Here is a 20,371-nt window from a genome sequence, read left to right as displayed (position 1 = left end):
GAGCCAGGCCCTGCAGTCACCCCAGGAACCGTAGGGGGCTCCTGCCTTCAGAAGGCTGTCAGTCTGGCATGTGGGGCACAGGGGGACACGGGGTCACAGGGCGTGGTGTCCCTGCTGCACAGCTTCAGTGGCTTCTCGTTTCTCAGGACCAAAGCCAAGCTCCCCGCTGCCCTTCAAGGCCTGGTGGACCAGCCTCCGCCAATCTCTCTTGCCTCATCTGACCGCTTGGCCCACGGCTGCCTCAGGGGCATCGTGGGCTTGCCTGCCTGCGCAGATGCCTCCCCGGGGGACGTGGCACTGAGCCTGGCCCCGCACACGAGCTTCAGGCCATCCACGCGTCCCCCATCTGTGGTCCCCTCTGGGACTGGTAAGTGCCAGGCCCGTGGCCTTGGCCCCAAGGACTGCTTACTCTGTCATACAGGCAGAGGGCACAGACACGGCACACTGTGTGTGCACAGTGTGTGCACGGCACACCCAGAGAGCCGTCCAGAGGTCCCTGGGCTGAAAGGGACCAATGGTCAGCTGAAAACGAGAAAAAAGAAGCACTGGGGGTACACCGTAGGGTGAAGGTTGGGTGATGGGGGCAGGAAGCTGGAACAGAGCCTGGAACTAGACCGATGCTGGGAGGTCCCCGGGGCGGTAGTCCCCAACCTTCCCGGCACCAGGGACCGGTTTCGTGGAAGACAGTTTTTCCACGGTGAGGGGGGCACGGATGGTTCAGGCGGTGATGCGAGCCGCGGGGAACGATGGGGAGCGGCAGGTGAAGGTTCGCTCGCCTGCCCGCCGCTCACCTCCTGCTGTGCCGCCCGGCTGCTAACAGGCTGCCCACCGGTACCGGTCCACGGCCCGGAGGTCGAGGACACCCGCCCTGGGGTATTTAAGATGAGTCACGGAAGGGACCGCCTGGATTCAAATCCCAGCTCTGTCATTCAAGCAGACGACCCAGCGCCTGTGAGGCTTGGGTTTCTCCTCAGTGGGACGGGGATGGTAATGTTAGCCTCATGGGACGGAGGTGGGAAGACAGAGGTGTAGGGCTGGCACATCCGGTCCATGACCAGTATCTGTACACACACCCCTACTTCCTCTATCACCTAAAGGAGAACTTCAGTTCTGTTAGTTAAATAACTAACCCAGATGACTGGCAACTAATTCACTTCTCCACCCTGGGCCCAGGTCTGCTTTACCAGGGGCCAGGGCAGGACAGAAGTCTCCAAATTCAGGTCCCAATGCAGCCCTGCTGGCTCAACCTCAACCCAGACTCCCCAAATCAGAGTCCTGGGGGCCAGCAGCTGGAACCCAAACGTTTTTAAAGCTCCCCAGATGATTCCAGCATGCAGCAGGCTCTCAGAACCCTCGGCCAAATGGCCCCTGAAACGTCGTCTTAGCCCTGAGGGTCTGTGTTTCTCTTCCCACCAAATGCCCCGTGCCTCCTCTGTGGGGGTCTGGCGTCCATGCATCTGGTCCAGAGCTCACCTGCTGCTGACTCAGGTGATGAGACCACGAGGAGGGACCACTAAGTCTAGGAATAAATCTCTAGCCCCCGCCCAGTGCCCAGCCCTGGAGGTGGTTCAAGGAGAGGAAACAGCCAACCTCTGAGCCCCGTGCTACTTTCTCACCACGAAATATCTGAATCTAAATGGAAAATACATCTTTAGGCTTGGAGATGCCTTACAGCATCAAAACCGAGCCCAAGCAATCCCTTCCTTCTCGTGTAGCAGAGAAAATGAAATTCTGCAGAGTTCCTGCTGGTCCTAGACTTTTCCCTTTTAAGAACATCAAATTACTTACCTGTCGCTGAGGTTCGTTCCAAGTTGCCCCTAACCGCTGTAAACTTCCCGGCTTTATCTAGGGAGCCCTCAGGGCGGTGAATTACTGTTCACAGAATGAATTCCTATTGCAAATCCAGCATTAGCAGATTTCCCCCATGAAGACAGATAATTTCTTGAACTCCAAGTGATTTTATGGAGCAGGGGGTTGAGGGAAAGAGGTTTTACTTTACAGTCTCTAAGTGGATGATTTTAAAAAGCTCAGTAAAATGGTTTTACTGGCCATCAGGGCCACCACAACAGATGTATCCACAAAGGAAACGCCATCAATTACCCGTTGGGATGCTGGGGTGTGTGGGGAGCGGAGGTACGAAGAACACCTAGGATGTTTTTTCTTAATTAACAACAAACGTGAACGCATCTGGAAGTAAATAGAAGGCCCAGTTTTCCCCTTTTGGGCTGAGAGGGTCTTCGGGAGCGAGCGGCAGGAAAACAGTTTTCACTGTTAAACATGAAACCGATGACCATGGCAGTGACAGAGTAAGAAGAACCGCGGTTTATTCGCATGGGGAGGGCGGCGCTCACATTCCGGGCGGACACTGACCGAGTGTCTGACCAGGGCCACGGCCGGGCTGTGGACCCGGGGTCCCTGCCCTTCGCTGCCCTGTCTGCCCAATAGCGCAGGGAGAAGACAGAGCACCGTCCACGCTAGCGCTAAGTCGGACACACAGCCAGGAAAAACCCAGAGGGTTTCTGCCAAACAGCTGGTGAGAAGTTGTTTGTTTGCTTGTTTGTTTTTTCCTATCATTTTATTACAGTGAAGTTTAACAGCAGAGAAAATCACATGACCTTGGTGGATAGAGAAGTTGGCTTTAAGGAATCATTTCCTAAATAATCAGTTTCTCACCATTAAAAAAAGTATGTTTTGACCTCGGGCGAATACAGAGGGCGGTGGATGAGAACCTATTTTCTGACATCATAATACAGGCAGTGCTGGGAGGGGTCCTTGCCCCTCCCCCAGGGCCCCGGGTACTGGGAGACCTGCTCACCCATCGCAGTCACGGCTGCGCGGAGCAGCGAGCTGGGTGAGGTTAGTGGCCGGGCTGGCGGGGAGAGCAGGTTTTTCTCCTTTTCTTGTGAGCTTGGCCGGAACGTGAAATTCCCGTATCTGTCCTGGGTAGCGCAGTCCAAGCAGCAGACTTTGCCGGCTTCCCGTGAGCGAGGTTCTGCAGCGGCTGCTGCATTGTCCCCATCTTCCAGTGGAGAAGTCTGGATGGAATCACCCCTTCGTTTCCACCTGAACACGGGGACCAGAGGAGGTGGGGCGGGGAGAACAGGGCCTCAAACCCGGCCTGGGTCTGGCTTCTCAGCACACGGAGCAGGCCTTGGCATCAAGCTGCGTTTCCTCCCCCCGAAAAGCAAACACCCTCAGCAGAGCTGGCGAAGGGCATGGTTTGGGGCCCTGCTTCTTCCAGCTCCTTCGTCCGCTGTCGTGGGTCCCTGTGCTCATCCTGCCACCGCTCCTGTCTGCTGGCCGGGCTGCTTCCCGGCCTAGTGCCCTTGGGGCAGCTTCTCTTTGCGGGGTAGCGCTGTGGGCCTAAGGCTGGGTTTTCTGTGGGGCGGCCCTGGTCCGGATCCCCGCTTCGCTGATCACTGGCTGCAAGACCTCAGGCACACAGCTCGGTCATCGCACCCCTGTTCTCTTTACTGTTAGATGGGGCGATGCTAGGACCCAGGAGGGCAGCTGTGGGACTGGCAGAGGGCAGGCTTGGGAAGCGCCGGGCCAGTCCTGGCGTGCGGGAAGCCATGCCAAGGATTGTCGGCCGCCCTTCTGTTTAGAAAGCCGTCGTGCCGCCTTCAGCCTCCGTCCACGGATTCCCTTGGACAGAGTCCGGGGCGTGCTGGCTGCCAGCTGCAATGCTTCCACTCCAGTGTGATCCCTTTCTCTCTTGTGGAAAGAGGTCTTGTAGAAGCCGTGTGCTGGCCTCTGTCAAGGTCAGCACTTTGTATGCAGCTTTGGAGAAGGGAGTGGGATTTTATTGCCTCTTTGGTGGGAAAAACTACGTATTGTTTGGGTCCGTGCTAAACCCTGACGCCCTTGTGCAACGGGGACAATTCTGCAGCGGTGGATCCACGAGGGAGCCGGGCGGCGGGTGGGGGGGGCGGTGTGGCTGTGTGTGTGTGCTCACGCGCGGGGTTATCTTTTGTCCTCAGAGCCAGGACCCCGTCTCTAGGTGGCATTGGAGAGGGTGGGGGGCCGGGGGGCCCATGTCCCCACCCCTAAGGCTGGATTCAAGCTTTTGTTTTTTTAATTTATTTTATTGAAGTGTAGTTGATTGACAGTGTCGTGTTAATTTCTGCTGCACAGCAAAGTGATTCAGTTACACATATATACACTTTTTCTCATGTTCTTTTCCATGACGGTTTATCACAGGATGTCGAATAAAGTTCCCTGTGCTCTGCAGGAGCCCCTTGTCGTTCATCCATCCTATAGATGACAGTTTGCATCTGCTGACCCCAAACTCCCACTCCCTCCCTCGCCCGCCCCCGACCCTCAGCAACCACAAGTCTGTGCTCTGTGTCTGTGAGTCTGTTTCACAGATAAATTCATTTGTGTCATATTTTAGGTTCCACATATAAGCGGTATCATATGGTGTTTGTCTCTGTCTGACTTACTTCACGTAGTATGAGAATCTCTAGGTCCATCCATGTTGCTGCAAATGGCATTACTTCATTCTTTTTCATGGCTGGTAGTATTCTCAAGCTTTTGTTTTGTCTGATCCCCTCCTTTGGACGCAGCTGGATTCCTCTCTTAAGTAAATCATAGTGAACACTTGCGTGGCCTGTATGCTGAGCCGGGACAGCTGCAGGCTGGGGAGTAGGTAGGATCGTTGTCTGCATCCAGACCCTCGAGGGTCCCGAGGCTCAGAGCAGACAGGACTTGCTCAGCTCAGACGCTGGGGCAGCAGGGCCGGTGGGCACAGGTGGGCCAGCTCCAGGGTCTCGGTGCACAGCCTCCTTCCACCCAGTGAGGAGAAAGTACCGTTTGCTGAGCGCCTACTGTGTTCCAAGCGTGATGTAGGAAAACGTTACTAAAATCCCTGATGCATTCCTTCCTCCCAGGAGGAGGGAAGGATGGGCAGCAGGCGGCTCTGCCCCCCTGGGCCTGACTCTGCCAGCCTGGAGCTGATGGCACGAGGCACTGTCGGGGCCGGCGGGGCCATCGCAGGAGGAGAGCAGAGCTGCGGGCAGCCTCGGCTCTCCCTGCAGGCAGACATCCCGGAACACAGCTGTGGGGCTGGCTGAGTGTCCGCCCGTCCCACAGGGCCTCCTTGAGCGCGGAAGCTGCCAGCCCGGCCCCCAGGGCCGCTCGCCCAGGCTCATCGCACAGGTGGGCACAGCCCAGGTGCCTGACGGTTCCGGCTTCAGGGTCACGGCCTCGCCATCGGAGCCCTCATGGGACACCCAGGAGCTCTGACTCGGCACTTTGGGTTGCAGAACCCAACAAGCAGTTAGTGTGGGCTGGTGGGGAGATCCGTCTGCTGGTGGTTTGGGCAAACCTCCGATCTCTTGTGAGACAGAAGGTGCAGGGTGTGCGCTGGGGCTGCCGCCACCAAGGGGGACCGGGACCCGTTCCCCCGCCGCCGTGGCCGCCTGCCGAGTGCGGTGGGTGAAGCCGGGCTGGGGCTCTCCCGGCAGCTGTGCCTCCCCCGTAAGTTCCCCCAGTCCTGCTTTTCTGGCGCCCCGAGCGACAGCGCCCTGCACCCCCAGGCAGCTCCTTGGCTGCCGCATCACGTGGTCAAGGTGAGGGCCTAGGTGCCACCCGCCAGACACAGAGCCAGGAGCCTGGGAGGGCCCTGCGGGGCGGAGGCGGGGAGCCCTTGCTGCCCGGCCTCCTTGCGGCCTCAGGGCCTGGGGCTGCCCTCTGAGGGCTCTGGGACAAGCACAGGGAGCCTGACTTGTGGGGTCCCAGATCGTAACGGGGGCCTCTGTGTCAGGAGCTCGTTTCCTGTGGGTGGGTTGGCACCCTTCCTCGCTTGCTGGGCAGACGGTCCCTGCTTCCCCGTCACCTTCCGCGTGCTCCGCGGCTGAGGGGCAGGGCTGCGGGGCTTCCGGGCATCGGCAGGCGTGGGGTGTGTGGCGAGCTTGCGAGGGCCGGAGCTGGGGGCAGCTCGTGGGCGTGACCTCGGGGGGGGACAGCGGTGAGCGGTCCCGAAGCGAGTTCTGAGTTCCCGGTGCAGGAGTTGGAGCTGGGCGGCTGGGATGAAAACCAGGGATCCTAGCCGAGCCCACCCGGGGCTGGAGGCTCGAGCACCATGGCCTTGGCTCTTTCCCCCGTTTGAAAGCAAGAGTGTTTCAAGGAGGCAAAAACTGCAGAAACAGGTACGAAGTTTCTTATTAGAGACACAGCACAGCCTATGGGAGAGCACCACGCAGAGAAGCAGTGTATTAATTGAAGACAGAAGCAGGGCGGAAATACACACCCGGAGAGAAAGGTGTGGGCGTCCTCTCTGCTGAGGGGCTCGGCAAGGAGGCGATTTAAGTCCCTTCTGTAGGACAGGCCTCTGGCCTTTGTTTACCTTTGGCCAGTTGTCTCCTTTCTTTTCTCACACCTGACTGGTCCCAGGACCCTCCCCACACGCGTGCGTGACTTTTTGCTGCGAGGGATCCCGGTGCAGAGGCCTGTGGGTGCGTGTCCACACTTATTATGGGGTGGGGCCCCTCCCTCTTGACCCCCAAGCGGCCTTGGTGCGCGAGTGCAGGCAGCACGTTTTCCTTGACCGCCGGAGAGGGCGCCTCATCTCTGTACTTCAGCAGAGCTCGGCTTCTGCCACCAGCTTTGTCCCTGGAGCGTGTGGGTGAGACCCGAGCCTCAGCGTTGCTCCGCGTGACAAAGCCCAGGTGTCCGGCCTAGGGGCCCATCCGTCTCCTTCCTCAGGACCCCAGCCTTCCTTCCCCTGTGCCCTCCCACTTCCTCGGGCTGGACTCCAGTTCTGTGCCGACACCCTGTCTGTCTGTCTGTCTGCTGGGCGCCGGCTCCTTTCTGGACTTCGCTCTTCCGCTCCGTTTCCCTCTGCTCTCGCGGCTCCCTTAGCTTCAAGTGAGCAGAGCTTTGAGCGCCAGCCACGTGGGCCGAGGGGAGGGGCACAGCCGGCCTCGCCTTCCCCGGGCCCCCCTCCCTGTGCCCCCCGAGGGCACCTGAATACCAGCACGATGCCCGGCCACTAGCGTGTGGTCGGCCTGTCGTTGTGCAGTGAATGCTTATCGAGTGCCGGCATCTCCGGGTGTTCAGTGGGCGCCCGATGATGTCACCGCCCCCCCATAGTTTAGATGTCAGGATTTGAGGGCGGCGGCAGGAGGAGGTGACCGACTCTACCCCCGTCAGGTTATCTGTCCCCCGTCTCAGCGCATTCCAGGAGGTCACATGCTGATGGGTGTGTGGCCCAGGTGACCTGTGGCTCTAAAGGTTCGGGGCGGGAGGGACCACAGGAGACGCCGCGCCTCTGTTCCACATTCTGAAACGTGCTGGCCCCCTTCTGAAATGGTTCACTTGCCTTATCACTGAGCGTGGCAGCCACTGGGGAATTTCTGGAGGGAGGAGGGGGTCCTGGAAGGAAACCGCCCTTGGCCCCACTGTTTCCTTAGAAGCCCAAACACAAAGAAAGGGTGGAGTAGAGGTGGAGCTGCGGAGGGGCTTGTTTTTTCCCTTCCGATCCGGCCAGCCCCAGGCAGAAAAGGAAGGCTGTTGTCCTTTTAGTCCAGTGCTTCGTTTCCTCTCCAGAGGGTCTGCATGTAGCTGGGATTTTGGCAGCTGGGGACAGGGCTGGGAGGAGGGGGGTTTCTGCATGAAATCATGGTCTGCAGGTGGGTGCAGCGAGTGGGACCCAGGTTGCCCTGCCGGGCTGCACGGTGCCCCTGGGATTCAGGTGTTAGCCTTCTCACGTGGGAGGAGAAGCTCAGAGAGGTGAGGGGGCTTGCCCAGGGTCACACAGCAGGTGGTGATGGGGCGTCCCCTTTGGTGGGAGAAACAGCAGGATACACACAGGCCTGGGTCATCCCGGGCCTTCCCTCCGTCAACGCTTCCCACGTCCACCTGCCAGCCTCGCGGTGGTGCCTTCTGCTGTGTGTGCCCCCGGGTTCCAGGCATCAAGCACGAGTGCTGGGGACTTCGGGAGACGGTGTCCTCACGGTGGGGTTTCCGGCCGCCACCGATGCTTCCTTTGGGTGGGGCAGTGGGAGCCCAGCTGCAGGGGGAGAGGGACGGCCTCTCCTGGGGACCTGGAACAGAAGCAGAGTCATTGCTGGGAGCTGGCAGGGCAGCCGCCGCCATGGGGCCCTGATCGCGGCAGTCGCAGGGCGGTGCGCCTGGCGGGGCTCGGCTCTGGCGCCAGCAGGGAAGGCCATGGGGGCCGCGCTCACCCGGCGGGGAGAAGCCGCACCCCTTGCCTGCCCTCTGCCCCCACCCCCAGAGGGCCTATCCTGAGCCTGCCCAAGAGGGTGGACGGAGGTGGCCCCAGCTGTAAATAATCCCCGGGGGCCACAGGCTCAAGGTCCCCCGCAGGGAGAGAGACAGCCCGTTTGCCTCCCAGGGACCCAGAGGACCAAGAAGGAAGCTCAGGACAGAATCACGGCTCTAATACCCACGATTTGCCGCTGGGAGCGGGGTCCAGAAACAGGGGGAACTGCCACCTCACATCCCTTAGGATGGCTGCTATGAAAAAGCAGAAAATAAGTGTAGATGTGGATGTGAAGAGATTGGAACACTTGCCCACTGTTGGTGGGAATGTAAAATGGTGCAGCCACTGTGGAAAACATTGTGGAGGGCCCTCAAGAAGTTAAGAATAGAATTACTATATGATTGCAATTCCACTTCTGGGTATACACCCTAAAGATTTGAAAGCAGGATCTCAAAGATACTTGCATGCCCGTGTCCATAGCAGCATTATCCACAATAGCCGAAAGGTGAAAGCACCCCAAGTGTCCACTGATGGGTGAATGGATGACCAAAATCTTAGATGTATATATATATATGACACATGCTACGTGGATGAACCTTCAGGACATTAAGTGATGTGAAACAAGCCAGTCACAAAAAGACAGATACTGTATGATTCCATTTATACAAGGCCCCTAGAGTAGTCAGATCCCTAGGGGCAGAAAGCAGAAGGGTGGTTGCCAGGGGCGGGCGGGGAGGGGGCCTGGGGAGTTACTGTTTAATGGGGACAGAGTTTCAGTTTTGCAAGATGAAAAGAGTTCAGAGATGGTTGCACAACGATGTGAACGTGCTTAATGCCACCGAACCGGGCACTTGAAAATGGTTGAGGTGGTGAATTTTATGTTGTGTATTTTACCACGGTTTAAAAAATAATAATAAATGAATTCAAAGCAAAACAAAGTCAAGGAAACGGATGTGAACCAAAGGGCCCGTGCAGGCCAGGTTGGCGTCGCATTATTTAATCCCCAGCATCCTGTGTGAGCTGACTTTCTCCTGCAGGCAAGAACGCTGCGGCTCACGACCTCCCCGGCGGTCTAGCGGTTGAGACTCCGCGCTTCCACTGCAGGGGGCGCGGGTTCCATCCCTGGTTGGGAGGCTGAGACCCCACATGCCGCACGGCGCGGCCAAATAAGTAAATGAATAAAAATACTTAGAAAACTGAGGCTCAGAGCCATGACACAGCTTGCCCAAGGGCCCTCGGCCAGGCTATGGCAGGCCGGGATTTAAGTCATCTTTGTGTTACGGGTGGGAGCTGCTCCACTGTTCGTGCTGGGTTGCAGCGTCCGGCACTTGGCCTGCTGGGGCTCCTCACGCCCCCAGGACAGCAGAAGAGAACGTGTACTTGGTGGTGAAAAGGTGTGCACAGATCAGAGAGGCCTGAGTCATGGGGAGGCTTCTTAGAGGAGGGGGTGGGACTGGATAAGGCCTGGAGGGGCACTTCCTCCCCCATGCCCCCCCAGGGGTAGGGCTGCCACACACCATCTCATGTGAGCCCCGCTGTCGTGGCTGGGGGGACACTCGCATGCCTTGGGCGGGGGGTCCCTCTGTCTGGGCCGGCCACCCTCGCCTCCCTTCTGGGCAAGCCCAGCAGCTGGGGCTTTGAAAACGTTGGTGGGTGTGGGCCACTGATATTTGCCCAACCAGAGATCCCTGGGCTTGGGCAGGCTTGTCAGATTTTGCAGATAAAAATACAAGAGGCCCAGCTGAATCTGAATTGCGGTCATCAGTGAATAACCTGTAGTATAAATATGCCCGCAGTGTTGCAGCTGTAGTCGACGTGGCCCCCTTAGTAGTCGCGGCCGTTGTCCACTGAGGGAGGTGGTCTGGGTGTTCCAGGTCAGGGGCCTGCCGGCATTGGTCATCAAGGCCAGGGCCCAGCCTGTCACGGCTCTGCTGAGACATACGCGGTGGCCTTGGGTCAAGCCGCTACCCAGTGTGAGTTGACCAGGCTGACAGCAGGGTCTCTAATCGCCAGGCGTGAGTAGGATGGGCCGTGTGCTTGACCTGCTCTGCGTGCCACACGGAGCCTGCAGTGAGGGACCGGTGCTGTCAGCACGTTGGGGGCCTGTGCTCCCGACCTGGCACGCTGGTCCCTGCATGTGCCTTCCCCGCCTCCTGCTGTACCAGTGCCTCCAGACGCAGCCCTCTGGCTGCCACGTACCTTCTGCTGTGTGTCGACCACCTCACATCGGCCTCACCACACGTCTCCAGTTCAGTGAATGCCACTGCCTTGTCCTAGAGCCTCCTAATCCTATCCTTCCAACCATTCTCTCATCCATCCACCCATCCATTCATCCATCCATCCATCCATCCATCCGCCCGCCCACCCATCCATCAGTCCATCCGTCCGTTAATTAACAAGTATTGAGGCTTACTATGTGTCAAACACTGTAGCAGGCACTTTGCATAACATCTCAGCTGTAGGAGGGATTAAAGGAATTAATATTTAAATGTGAGTGGCTGATGACAGCCATCAGATATGAACAAAAGGACCCAGTCTCCCGTGTTTCAGCAATAGGTCATCTGGGGAGAGATTCTCTAGCCTGCCCTTTATTTTATTTTATTATTTATTTGGCTGCGCCGGGTCTCAGCTGCGGCATGCGGGATCTAGTTCCCTGACCAGGGATCGAACCCAGTTCCCCTGCGTTGGGAGCGCGGAGTCTTAACCGCTGGACCACCAGGGAAGTCCCTGGCCTCATCCTTTAGACGGCAGCCACTCCTCCAGGGAAACTCCTGGAGAGGGCTTAGGCTGTGATGAGGTGGGAGCAGGAACACGGGGTGGGGCCTCGAGAGCAGGGAGCTGTGCTGGCGCTGCCAGAGGCGTGGCCTCCGCCTTGTCGGGCGCCTGTCGGGAGGCGCAGAGCACAGGGCCCGAGAAGCACTCTGCCCTGACAGCTGGTGCCTGGCAGAGACTTGAGACTCTCACGAGACGGAGAAGACCGAGGTCCAGAGAGGGGAGGTGACTTGTCCAAGGTCACACAGCCTTGCAGCCATGGGACTGGGATAAAGAGTGTGGACTTGTCAGGCACACCTGGTTTGAGGCCTGGTCTGCCTCTCGACCTCACTGACCTACCTGTGAATTGGAAATCACACCTCCCTCTTGGACTGTGCGACACGAGACATGCTGAGAACCCACTGTAAACTGCTCGGCCTGGGACGTGGCGAAGTGCAGCGGGGGGACGGGCTGGACCCCAGTCTCAGCCGAGAGGCTCCTTGTGGCCTCAAACCCACCCCTGCGGCCTCCTGAGTCTGGGCCTCGTCTCCTACCTGTGTGAGGTGTGGGCGGGCCGGCTGGCCCTTGCCATCATGCTGTGGGGCTGTGCAGCCCCCTGGGGCCCGCCTTGCTTCCTGGGGTTTCCGGGTCTGAGTGTCCTGCAGGATGTGCCACCTGCGAGGGCTGTGGAAGGAGGTCGCCACCCCATCCTTCTGGGGCTTTCCCAGCAGGGACCCGGCCTCCATGGGAACCTGCAGCTTTCCCAGCCCTGGGGGCCATGCTCACCTCATTGCCACTTTAACCTTGTTCCTGTCTACCCAGCTTCTTCTTGGCTGTTGTAAAGAATTAAAACTCATGTTTTAGTGGTCTTGCTGCTGGAGGAGGGACTAGGGGCTGGGGGGCGGGGCTGACTTTACTGGTGGTAGTTTTCCTTTCCTTCCAAAGCAGGGGCCCCTGGCTCAGGGGTCCCTTATCCCCCACTGGCCACCCCACATTCCTCAGCCCTCTGACCCCTTAGCCTTGCCCTGCTCTCTGGAGCGGACGCAGGGATGAGCTGGGCTGTCCATAAAAAAAGAAAAGCACAGTATAAAAAAAGTGCGGCTCACGAAAAGAATCACGGAGCGGGGGAGGGGCAGAGTGACAGTGGCTGAGGGGCGGGGCAACCCAGCCGCTGGAGGGGGCGGGGCAGGGGCGGAGGTGCAGCCCAACTCCTCCCCCAGCAGCCGGCAGGCGGTGAATGAGGCCTGGGGCGCCTGGTCCGCGCTGGGAGGCCGCCAGGAATGCTCTGGCTGCCCTAGGCCAAGAGCAGAGCCAGTTCAAGGCCAAGCTCCGGCCGGGCTTGACCTCGGGCTCTCCGCCTTGGTCCTCTGTGCTCAGGGGCCTCGTCTAGAAAGGGAGGAAGCGCAGCAGCATGGGCTGCGCGCGGGCGGGAGAGAGCAGAGGCCAGTGCCCGCGGCGCACCCAGCTCCTGGGGAGGAACTTTCCCGGCCCCTTCTGGGTTCTCCCGGCTGGCCTAAGAACTAACTAGACGCAGGGCAGATTCACAGGGGAAGTCGACTGTAATTAGGTACATACAGGGGCCCCCTAAGAACACGGGCCCAGCACAAGTCACGCAGGTGAGGCTTACGCGCCATCCAGGAGGAGAACGGGTGCGGTTGGCCTTCAAAGGGGACGAAGGCAATTTACAGGCAGATAAAAGAAGCAAATGAGCAAATGTTGGATAAACAGATGTTTGCCGGGCTGTGCAGGGGCATTGGGACACGGAGGTGCTCTGTGATCGCACGGGCCTTGCTAGTTTCCCCCGTCGACCACCCCTCACTCGTTATTATATTACGGTTTTCCGCAGCGATAGTTCTTCCCGGAACAGGCCCTCCATCTAAATTCTTTAGGCGGTTAGTTAGGGGGAGGGTCGAAGTCTTTTGGGCCTTGATTGTATTTAGCTCAAAATAATGTGCAAGTCGAAGAGACACATCTTGGGGTGGCAAGGTTCGCTCCCCTACACAGCCAGCATCACTTCTTTCCTCATCCCTCCTCCTAGCTCAAGTTTGTGTGTCCCCGCGTCCTCTGTGTCTGTCCGTGTGTCCACCTAGCCGCCCAGAGCTAGGCTCCGTGGGGCTCATGCATCTGCAGCTCAGGAGCACGGCTGGGCTGGGAGAGAGGATTGTTCTCATGCTGTTAGAGGGGGCTGGCTTCCTGGGAGACCATGGCTAGTGTTTCGTGTTGGAGAGAGCTCAGCACAGAATCCAGACACTCGGGGCTCATTTTCGCTCACCCTCGAGGGCTTTGCCGCTGTCACCCTGCAGGACTTTTGCTCTGGTTACCTGGAGGTCAGCACTGGATCTTGGTGGTGGTTACTGTGGAAGCACAGAGCACGTGTGTCCCCAGAGTGGGAAGGGGAGAGGATGAGCTGGCACATGGTGGGTTGAGCCACAACGATGAAGACTTATTACTTAATGGCAAGACAGACTTGCCCTCATTTCTGGGGGACAACTCTTGGTAAGCTGTGAGGGCAGAAGGATAAGTGCAGCTGATTCAAGAACTCAAACTAGCAAGGAATCATTGTTTTCTGATGTGCGTCCCAAGTGGAGTCGCCTCTTTTGGAAGGGGAAAGCTCCTCCACCTAATTACGGGGCTTCTGCAGGGCAACTGCTGGGATGTCGTCTGGGTAGTTCCTGCTGCCTGGCTAGGTCCGTAGAGACCACATAGGAAGGTGGTAACGGTGAGAGAGCAGCTCTTGATAAAACAGTCTTTTTCAGTGACAGTAACTAAACTGAACACCAAAGGCAAGATTTTGAACACGTTTAGGAATAAGTGAGCACCAGGGGCTTTTGTTGGTAGCTGCCAGCGAAAGGCTGCAAGGAAGGGGAGGCTTGGGGCTGTTCCCCAGACTTTGGAGGAGGATTCCAAGTGAGAACTCAGGAGTTGGGACCTCTTCCCGGGGACGGATAAGTCACTCCATGCTACTTGTGTGAACTAAAGTTCTCTGGTCCTCCCCTAAATACTTGCCCTGACCTAAGACTTCAGGTTTTAGTTTTGGACGATGCAAATGCCCAGGAAGAAATGGGAACCTACAGAGCCGTCTTTTTTTTTTTCTTTTTGGCCACGCCATGCGGGATCTTAGCTCCCCTACCGGGGACTGAACCCGTGTCTCCTGCATTGGAAGCGCAGTCTTAACCACTGGACCGCCAGGGAAGTCCTGCACTGAGCTGTCTTTAGTCATTTATTCCTGTGTGTGAATGAGCCTGTGAGACCCGTTCCTGAGAACAGGAAGTGCAGGGCACTGAGGGCTGGGGAAACATAGAGTAGCAAGGTGACTGGATCACTGGAGATGCACCCCCATCTAGTCTTGCTGTTTACAGTAGATTCTTCCCGCCGTCAGTAGGTAAGAATGGCTTTTTTCCGTCTATAGATCGGTGGCCCCCCTCTAATCGAGGCGGTCACCAAGTATCAAATGCCCACAGGGATGTCAGAGCTTGTCAGACTCTTTCCAATAATACCATCCAGGGCTGTTCTGGCTGATGTTCTAGGAAATTGGCCAGCTCTCTGCTCCACACCCCGTGGCTCCACAAGCCCCGTTCCGCCTGGCTTTTGAGCACCCGTCTCCCTGGAGTCAGTGCACCTCTGGGGGTCCCGACGTCCAGCCTTGCCTCTGCTTCCTCTGGGATTTGGCAGGAGGACCTTCTGTTCAGTGCTTTTGCTCCCCTCCTTCTGCAAATCTCCCCGAACCTCCTGAGGGCAGGTTTCCCTTCCAGCCTCTGGCCCTGCGGACCCCACTTTGCTTGGACCCCCGGAACAGCCTTCTAAGCCCCACGCCCCCACCTGCCCCTTACAGCTCGACCTCTACACGATAGCGAGAGTGGTCTTTCTAAAACCTAAATCAAAGCCTGTCCGCCTGCAGACTTGAACCTCCTAAGTGGCTTCCTGTCACACTTGGAACACATTCCAATCTCCTCCCCCTAACCTAGGAGCCCCCGCATGACCCAGATCCCACCTCCCTCTGCACCCTCTGGGGTGTCACCCGCCCGCCCCGCCCACGGCGCTCCGTCCACGCCTCCTGGCCGCTGTCTCTGCGGCTTGTTCCTCCGCTCCGAAGGTCCTCTCCTTCCCCTCACTCCCAACCTTTCCTGACACTGATTCCTTTGCGTCCTTCAGGTCCCAGCTTAAATGTCGCCTCCTGAGAAAGACTTTTTTTTTTAAATTTTAAATGGGGGCATAGTTGCTTTACAACGTTGTGTTAGTTTCTGCTGTACAACGAAGTGAATCAGCTATGTGTATACACCTATCCCCTCCCTCCCATCGCCCGCCCAGCCCACCCATCTAGGAGGTCACGGAGCACCGAGCTGAGCGCCCTGTGCTGTACCACAGGTTCCCGCTAGCTCTCTGTTTTGCACATGGTAGTGTGTGTATGAAGAGAGACCTTTTTCTGACCACCCAGTCTGAGGTCATCGGGAGTTCTCAGGTTGCTTGTCCGTCTACTGGTTCTCTCGTCTGAGTTGCCCACCACTGCATCCACAGCTTGGTACACGTTAGGGCCCGGCGTCAGTCAGAGGACGCGAAGCTTTGCAGCCGAACAAACAACTCCTGAATCTTAGCGCCTTCAAACCACAAACGTTTATGTCTCGCCATGGTCAGTGGACATCTCAGGCCGTCGGGGGCGGGGGTGAGAGGCGCTGTGCTCACTGCAGGCGCCGGGGCTGACGGCGCGGCCACCCTCCCAAACACTCCCAGTGGCCGTGCCACCGAGAAGCGTCTCACACTGACAGTCTCCTGCCCCCAAATGACTACGTGTCCCTTCCGCTTCCAGGTCATTGGGTAGAACTAGTCACATCGCCTCACTCAAGCACAGGGAGCTGGGAAGTTCAGGTCCCGCCAGTGCCCTGGAAAGAGAAGTGGAAATACTTGTCAGACAGCGCTCTGGACTCGGTTGATAGTTTTGAAAGAGGGAGCATCTAGAATGTTTCTTCTACAGCTGCAGTGGGTGCAAGTCACCTTACAGGGGCCTGCTGGGGATCTCGTATCCCTGCTGTTCAGGCCCTGGGCTCTGCGGGCAGTCAGGGTTCCCTTAGGAGAAGCTCAGCAGACAGGGGTGCCCCGAGACCAGACAGGAGCAGTCCCAGAGGCTCTGTGGCCGGTCACCTCTCAGGGCTCATCCCCCCATGGGACATGCTCCTGGGCTGTGACCCCTGTGAGACAGCCCTTCCAAAAGTGTTCTGATCCTCTCTGCACCCACCACGCTCAGCCGGGGCCTGGCGTGTCTAGGAGCCGAACAGATGTTCCTCCCAGGGGAATCCCTCCGAGTCCTGGGAGCTAAAGGAGGTAGGGAGGTGGGGGGGGGCGGGCAATGGGGGGAAGAGAGTAAGGACAGCATTTCTCAGAAAGCCCACTGCATCCATCCTGCATGACATTCTGTTGCTAGTCACAGCAATGGCACTTATGCACCCAGGAAAGGTAAGGAAACCGCCTGTGGCCACTGTGGACCCTAGGGGTGTGGGGACAGGAAACGCTGGTCGTCTCCACAACCCTGATCCTGTCCCCTAAACTGCCCATTTCAGCTGGCCGGGCTGCAGGGAGCCGCTCCACTGTCTCAACGTGCATTTGGTCAAATGACATCATCACAGCAGGTCATTCCCGCTGGGCTGCACACAGCGCTGGCTGCGCGACAGCGGTGCGCACACCCCAGACACCACGGGCCTCGGGACGAAATGCTGTCCCCTAGGTGGTTACGATGGGCTTGAGTGCACATCTTGGCCTCTGCTGGCAATCACAGTTGAAGCTAACATTTGTTAAGCGCTCATCAAGTTCCTAGCACTGTATCTACCGAGAGCTCTATAGGCAATTGCATTTAAATCTTCACGCCTGCAGGGCACAGGCGCTGCTCCTATGGGATGGCTGGGGAAACTGAGGCCCACAGAGGCTAAGCAACTTCCTAACCAACTTCCTAATCATTGCTAGTTCTGTGAATCTGTGCTTCCTGATTCTAAACCTGTGCACTTCATTGTTACTCCATAGGAAAAAGGTTGCACCTGATTCCCCTTCTAGGTTATAAACACTAGAGAGCTTCCTTTTTTAAAAAAAGTTTTTACCTTAAAGTTTATTTTATTGAAGTATAGTTGATTTACAATGTGTTAATTTCTGCTGTACAGCCAAACAGTGATTCAAGTTATACATATACATATATATACATTCTTTTTCATATTCTTTTCCATTGTGGTTTAACAGGATATTGAATATAGTTCCCTGTGCTCTGCAGTAGGACCCTGTTCTGTATCTATTCTCTACACAATAGTTGGCGTCTGCTCATCCCCAACTCCCAGCCCATCCCTCCCCCACGCCCCCCCTTGGCAACCACCAGTCTGTTCTCCACCTGTCTGTGAGTCTGTTTCGTAGGTAAGTTCATTGGTATCGTATTTTAGGTTCCACACATAAGCGGTATCACACGGTGTTTGTCTTTCTCTCTGAGTTACTTCACTTAGTGTGATCATCTCTAGGTCCATAGAGAGCCTCCTTTTTTGAGAAGCCTCCTACCTTCGCTCTTATAGCACCTGGCAGAGTTTCCGTCATATAATTAGCAGGCAATATAAGCCTTTAATGCGTACAAGAAGGGTAAAACAGAATACTTAGGATAGTAGGGTAACACTAGGATATTCAGGTGACATGTTTTTGGTTAAGACTGTTACTTAAGACTAAGTTAAAGCTTCTGTGCTTTTTGATACAGCTCTTGGTAAAGGGCCTGAATCTGTTAGCTGCTTATACATAGCAATGTAATCAAGGCACAAAGCCTCTCACGTACCACACGCAGCAGCCTGGTGTATAATTATCAACAAGGAAAGGATTAATTACACGGTGCTAGCTGCTGTGGATATCAAATTGAACAAGAGACAGTTTTCATCCCTAGAGATATAGAGGCGGGCATTTAAACAACTGATTGCCATACAGTGTGTGACGGACGTGCCATGAGGTTTGTGTAGGGATCAGTGGGGCCATAAGTCCTGCGGAGGCGAAGTGGAATGAGGGTAGGACTCAGCTCTAAGAAGGGGCAGTTAGGAAGATCAACCCAAACCCTATTTGGATCGAAATTACAAGTTCCTGAGGCTTGTGGGTGAAAAACCCGTCGGCCACGAGCTTACCCACTGAACTTCCGACATCAAGGCTACAGCTGGGGTGAGGATTCCGGCCCTTGTACCTGACCTGGGCCAAGTCATTGCGAGGCCCTGGCAACCCCATTACTGCTAATGGGGTGTCATCAGCGTGGTGAGTGGTGGCGGCAGGCGGAGGTCCCGCCTCGGGAGCCCCGGGCCGGCGTCCCGACAGCCGCCTGGAGGCATCGTGATTTGCCTCGGTTTCTCCACATCAGGCCTGCCTTTCCCTTTTGCTTTCCAGGGCTCTGGCCTCGCCCTGACCTAAGCCCACGGCGGAAGCACCCCTGCCCGCCACGCCCAGAGTCCCCAGACCTGCTCGGATTCCTTCACTGGAGCAGTGGTCACGTGCAGCGCGTCAGCCGCCGACAGGAGGAAGTGGAGGCGGGCGGGGCCTGCGTGCGGAGCCCGCCCCTCCCGCCCTAGGCGGATTCTCATTGGAGAAGCTTCCTCCTCACCCCGCCCAAGGCTGGGAAACTCCGCTTCGGATTGGCTAGTAGGCTCCCGATGGGCGAGGCCTCCGGGGGACGGGCGGGAGCGGAAGGCAGGGCGCGCTCTCGAGGGGCGGGGTTGCCTAGGCGACGCCGGGCGCGCGCTCGGGGGGTGGGGAAGCGAGCCGGCGGCTCAATGACAAATCGGCGGGGCAGGGCTGGGGTCCGGCCGCCGGAGGAGGCGAAGGAGCGGGCGGGGCGGGTTTAAGGGCGGGGGCCGGTGCGGACGGCCAGGCGGCGCCGGACGGGTCGCAGGTAAGGGTGTCGGCGCCCCGGCGGGGCCCTCCGGGCGAGGTGGGGCGCGCCCCGGGCCGGGTGGCACCTGACCCCGGCTCCGCGCAGGGCTGTGGCAGGAGGGCGACCTGGGGGCGGCGGCCCCACTCGGGCCGGGGGCGGGGGTCCTCCCAGACCCGCTTGGGGCGGAGGAGATGGGGGCGGCGCCCCAGCCACCTCCCGAGTCCGGCGCTCCTTCCCTTGTCCCGCAAGTGGCCTCTGCCGCCACTTCCTGCCTTTCGGGCCTCCAGCCGAGGAGGGTCCACTTCCTCAGGCCCTTAGTCGCCGCTGTGGTCAGGGTGAGGCTGTGAATGTTGCACAAACTTCTTGGCGCCTCAAGAGCTTGGCCGTGGACTCCCGGGGGCCGCGCTTCGGAAGTTGCGCGGTCTGCTGCGTGTTGGGTTTGCTGCCGTCCTGGTGCTGAGCGCAAAGTTGCCCCCCGCCCCACCCCCCCCGCCCAGCTCCCTTACGCGAGGGGCTGGCGCTGGGGCGGCTTCTCCCGGGGCGCGCCTGGACCTGCCCGTGCGCCTCGTCTCGCCCCCGTAGGTCTAGGAGGTCGTGCCCGTGGTGGGTTCAGACGCTGGTGCCGAGACAGCTGCGCCCAGGCTGCTCGTGGGAGCAGCGTCCGTTCTGTGCTCGTTTTCGGGTGAATTCTGGAAACGTTGGAACTTTGATGTTGCTTTCAGGTGAGTCTTCCGGAGTGAAGCTCTTGTGTCCCCCGGACTCGTTTAGAATTGCCATTGGGAGAGACTTGGCTGATGGCTCGTTGGAGTTGTCTGTGACTTGGTTTCGTCCCTTGTAGAACAGTGAACTTTCTGCTTTGCCCCGGTTTCCTAACCTCATTTTAAATGTTTTTTTGGTTAGGTTTTGAGGATGGATAGTGGGCACTGATTGTCAGAAGGGCTAGTGTATCTTTCAGACGGGTAAATGACCCGTATTTTAAGAAAGCAGCAAGATTCTCGGATGTCACAGTTGGAAACAGTTTAAGGCAGTGTTCCGTCAACCTGGAACAATATGATTGGAATGTCAAGTTCTCAGATACGGGGTGAGCGGGAAAGGTAGGTTTGAATATTGGGAAGGACAGGAGGGCAAGGTGCGAAGACCCACGTTCTGAAACTTTCTTCGTGGTGTGATCTCGAGCACAGCTCTGCACTTCTCTGTGCCGCAGAGTCCACAGCTGTAAAAAGGTGATAGTCATCCTCCTTGTTAGGATTAAACGAAGTAAGGAACGCTGGCGGCTTCCTTTGTGGCAGTGGGGGTTAGGGTTAGGGGTGGGAATAAGGCCAGGGACACACATCCCTCGTGTGTGGCTTCAGTTGCTACAGCTAGTCTTTCTCCTGCCCCATCTGGGTCTTCCCTTCCTTTTCTATTCATGTTATTTCCCATTGGAAACAGTGACTATTCTGACCTGAGATGTCAGCAAGATTTCCCTATGCCCAGGGTTTCGTATGAAAAAAAGTGGGCGGGATAACTTATTAGATGTCTTTTGGGAATAC

General features: G+C 57.5%; 1 protein-coding gene and 1 long non-coding RNA gene across 4 annotated transcripts in view; one reads left to right on the top strand and one right to left on the bottom strand.

Annotated features, from left to right (window-relative positions):
• Positions 1-15,567: 15,567 nt before the first annotated feature.
• On the bottom strand, positions 15,568-18,550 carry LOC137226783 (uncharacterized). Its single transcript, XR_010944515.1, has 2 exons — positions 18,103-18,550; positions 15,568-15,852 (listed from the first exon to the last, which is right to left on the bottom strand). It is a non-coding gene; the product is annotated as an uncharacterized lncRNA (long non-coding RNA).
• The window catches only part of RALB (RAS like proto-oncogene B), a 40,994-nt gene continuing 39,172 nt past the window's right edge, over positions 18,550-20,371 (top strand). For 2 of the 3 annotated variants that reach the window (XM_067742351.1, XM_067742348.1), the window contains exon 1: positions 18,550-18,857. The gene's annotated coding sequence lies outside the window, so the exon portion shown is untranslated. Of the gene's footprint in view, positions 18,858-19,421; positions 19,562-20,371 lie in introns of those variants that run through there. The other variant, XM_067742349.1, reaches the window with a different exon arrangement.

This window comes from Pseudorca crassidens, chromosome 6 (assembly GCF_039906515.1).
Source record: "Pseudorca crassidens isolate mPseCra1 chromosome 6, mPseCra1.hap1, whole genome shotgun sequence".
NCBI lineage: Eukaryota > Metazoa > Chordata > Mammalia > Artiodactyla > Delphinidae > Pseudorca > Pseudorca crassidens.
The sequence above is the reverse complement of the archived record's forward strand: the minus strand, read 5'-3'. Positions and strand labels throughout refer to the sequence as shown.